The following is a 4,461-nucleotide window of genomic DNA, read 5'->3' as shown; positions in this document are numbered from 1 at the left end:
TTAGAGGAGAGCAGTATGTCATGACTTATGGGATAAATCATCATCAAACTGCAGATTCTGAACACATTTAAATGACCACTAAATCAAAGTGATTATTACTTTCCTCAGTAATTAGATAAAACAACAGCTTTCAGCTTTGCATGTAGCGTTTGCAGGTCTCCAAACTTTTTTTGAGACCTGAAATGTAAATGCACCTGCCTCTAAAGCACTTTGGGTCAGCCTCTGTTGTTTAAATGTGCTGTAAGCTATAAATAAATAAACGGTGAGACTGTCAACACCAAAAAGTTCAGATTGTTCATAGTGCATGTTTGAGGCACAGTATATAGTATTTATTTCCAAAACAATTCAACACAGTTCAGCGGGCTACATACTGAACTTAGAGGATAGTAACAAAGTTTTGATCCTGTCGCACTATTATTGATGTGACACCAATACCAGCATTAGTATTGATACTATCTATATTTGGATTGATCCGCTACCTCTACCAACCCAATCCAGATAGAACTAAGATACATTAATTTGAAGCCACCAGAAGGTAAAATGATGATTGTATTGTTCCTTCTTAGGTGAGGCAGACTGTGCTCTTTTATTATTTATTTCCCTGAGATCTTTGAGAGAAGAAATACACTTGTCACATATTATTAAATCTTGTAGATGCCTGAACTGTAAAGAAATAACTGCAAACTGCCCATAATTCATTCAAGACATCATCGTGCTTGGAAAAATGTGGATGCTATGAAAGAAAACAGCTGTACAAGACCATGCCCTCCAGCAAAATAAAGAGAATCTCTCCATTTTCAGTCTTTTAGTCTTCAATACGGGCGATCGTGGCTGAAGAGTTGGCAGTTCGTCTTGTAATCGGAAGGTTGCCGGTTCGAGCCCTGGTTCCGACAGTCTCGGTTGTTGTGTCCTTGGGCAAGACACTTCACCCGTTACCTACTGTTGGTGGTCAGAGGGCCCGGTGGCGCCAGTGTCTGGCAGCCTCGCCTCTGTCAGTGCGCCCCAGGGCAGCTGTGGCTACAATGTAGCTTGCCATCACCAGTGTGTGTGAATGGGTGAATGACTGAATGTAGTGTGAAGCGCTTTGGGGTCCATAGGGACTAAGTAAAGTGCTATACAAATACAGGCTCATTTACCATTCAATATTATTATCATCATCACACTAACGCTAAGCTAGAGATACCCATGCATAACTAGATGTGTTTATTTTTGGCCTCAGTTTATCGGTACTCCTGATTTGAGAAGAAACTTGAAGAAATACAAGTTCGACAGGAAGGGAGAAGAAATGCACTTAAAGGTTACCTGCTAGAACAACTGTCCATCCAATTCAGGAGAATGGACGGTTTTATTCAGAGATAATCCTTTTACCATGGCAACAACTGTGCTCTGTAGCCTAAGGCCAGCTCACTGATTTGGCTTCCCAGTGCCAATATAGTGGGCAGCCAGTCATTGCTTGGGCAGAAATAACTGTCACTGCATCACCACTCAATAGCTCTCTCAGCCCACACTCATTTCCTGCTTTTCACATTTGTAAAATGTTTTACCGGCACTTGGCAACTGTCAATGGCATTTAAATTCCATGATAGCTGCCCACTCAAAATAAATGAAGACATATCAGAATAATCTACTGCCGTGACACGCTGTGATTCATCTACCAGATTAGCATCTATTTTTAATGGGTGCCGTTTTAAAATCAATTTTTATTTTAGACAAACTGCCATGGTAATATTGTACGATCCCTGGCTTTGTGGTTTTGGCCAGCATTACTTAGTCTTGAGGGACAGTTGGATTATGAATCATAGCTCACCCAGTTTTGTCAAAAAGCGAAGCCAGGGAATCTCAGGACTGAGTCGAGGTCACTCATTTTAAAAACCGCAGCCCAGGTAGCTTTCTCTCCTTGCCAAGGGTTCTTTAATCGGTCACTGCGGGCCAAGTGCAGCAAGTCACTGAAACCTGTGTTGACATTTACCACTTTTAGATGCTGGGAGATCTAAGGGATGCACAGAAGATATTACAGTAACAGAAAAAGAACATCGCCTCTCATGGGGAATAAGAAACTTTTATAATATTTAATACTTTTATATTTACCTGCCAGGGGGAGACCTTTCACCTGAATGTAATGTTAGATTTCCTGCTTCTGTGCTGTGAAGCTATGCTTAAGTGTTTTATTAAAAATGCATCTGCTGTGTGTGTGTAATCCTAACATGTTCATGCCAAATTTCTTAACCAGCCCAATGGGACAGATCTGGACATCCAGCTGTAAAATTTTAATCACTTCTTATCCTAATATTGATGGAATACGTGCATGGATAAGTGGGAGAAAAATGGTGACAGTAAAGTGGATGCTAAAGTAATACTATTTACCAAACATGCATCTGTGTCACTCTTTCAGTCATTAACACTTGAAGTCTTAGTGCCAAATCTGTTGTTATGATTTCTGCAGAATTTCGTCACGGCGATGTAATCCACAACACAATTTCTGTTTTCTTTCTTACCTGATATGTGCCTCCCATGTCCAGCTCACTTAAATCATTTCCTCGTGCACCTGGATAAAGGGATAGATTTAAAACTTAATCTCTTTGGTTATTGCTACATCCCTTCTCATAATGAGACGGAGATAAAACAGTCCATGAAATAAAGTGTGCGTTTTCATCCCAGTGGCTCTGCGTGCATTGGCTTAATAACAGCAGTGAATAGGGCTGCTGGGCTGTGCCAAAAGCTGCAGAGGAGAGCAGCGAAGAAAAGGGGATCTTTTACAGCTCCCACTGTTATTAATAGAACCTTATTAATTACTCACTGTGGTATCAAATATAGCACAGACAACAGGCCTTGTCTCAGCTGGAGAGCGGGAGAGCCATGCAGAGCAGCTGAGCATGAAGCTGGCCTTAGAACAGCTGCTCGGGCCTTAAACACCTGAGTCCACAATGAACCAGGCAGACACGGCTCATCTTGTCCTCCATCAGCTGTCGACTAGCGCAGTGTTTACCTTCTCCTTGGATGGAAACAAGTCAGTGGGACCCATCGACTTGAATATGCAAAAAGACGTTTCTCTCGATCTAATTCTGATTTAGTGGATTTAGTGTTTGCCGGAGTTTCCACTGGTTTTTAAACTCTTCTTCCCTTGTCAGTGGTTTTGATTGCATTAAATGTCTGTCAATAAATCCTGCTGTGAGCATTTTATAAAACTTCCCAGACTTGTTGAATATATTTGCTTGTGTTAATCAGATGATTTGCAAGATTAATCGTATGATGGAAAAAACCGTTTTTCCTCATTACAAGGCTTTAATAGCAGCAATGACAGTGTTGCATTTATTTAAACATTTATATAATAAATTTGTTTTCCTATTTAAGAAAAAAAACATCTTCACAGCAAAATAATAATACTATTTGCGACAATAAATTACTTATAGAAGTCAAGTAAGTGATGGTACAGACAGCTAAATGTGCACAATTTGAACTTTTTATATTGAGTTTTGTGCACAAGTCAAACTGAAATTGCTCAAAGTACTTCCACTCCCACCAGGAGCACTCAGGCACTTGTCTTAGAGTTCATTATTCTTGTATGACCTATAGATGTGGCCATCAAAATGCTGTCAGTAGTGATGGTCACCAAAACGTAGCAGCCATTATGGCAGATTACATAAATACACATCTTCCCTCACAGGTACAGCAAAATGCTTTTACGCCGTGACAGAACTGTATGTACATGTTCCCTTTATTGCTGGACTAATGTGCCAGCCTGCATTAGAGCTACTTGACTTTCCGCACGTAGTGAAAATGCATTAGGCAGAGGATGCTGTGTACTGTGTGGATGCAGCATCTGTATCTTGGTTGTTTCCAATGAGTGGACCGTTCTGTTATACCCAGTGACAAGTACCGCAGTTCACGTCACAGGCAGGTTTCCAGCTGTGTGGTTTACAGTGGTTAACATGCTCCTTATGCTGTTGAGGAACACAATGACATTACCAAAGCTGAGAAAGGCATTGTGTCGTACTTGACCTATGACCTGGACAACGTTGGAATTTGGTCTGTATTACTATGTGTTTATGCCATAGTGCTGTATTCTGTTAGCAAAAGAAAACAGACCCTACATTCATAACAAAGGAACAAAGATATTAAGCATAAATTACCTCAACATCAGGTGATTATCTTTCAAATAGAATACTCTTCGTATAGAGAGAAAATCTGCAGTGCAATTGCTTGTTTTTCAGTAAAAAAGACTCCTGGAGAAATGTGAAAATAGCAGAGTATCAAGCACTCACAGAGAACCCTTTCCTGCTCATTGAAATTGCCTGTGCACGGCTGCCCTGCCAGTTGCCCAAGACTCCATTTCTGTAACCTTTTGTGGAACACGATACGGGATCAATGAAATTGCAACAGCCGTGGCAATGGCTTTAATGCTCTCATGTATTGATCGTAGGTTGTCTGTGACTGCAGTCAATAACCTGTAGATGTAACTAG

Source organism: Pelmatolapia mariae, linkage group LG20 (genome assembly GCF_036321145.2).
Source record: "Pelmatolapia mariae isolate MD_Pm_ZW linkage group LG20, Pm_UMD_F_2, whole genome shotgun sequence".
NCBI classification, from domain to species: domain Eukaryota; kingdom Metazoa; phylum Chordata; class Actinopteri; order Cichliformes; family Cichlidae; genus Pelmatolapia; species Pelmatolapia mariae.
The sequence above is the reverse complement of the archived record's forward strand: the minus strand, read 5'-3'. Positions refer to the sequence as shown.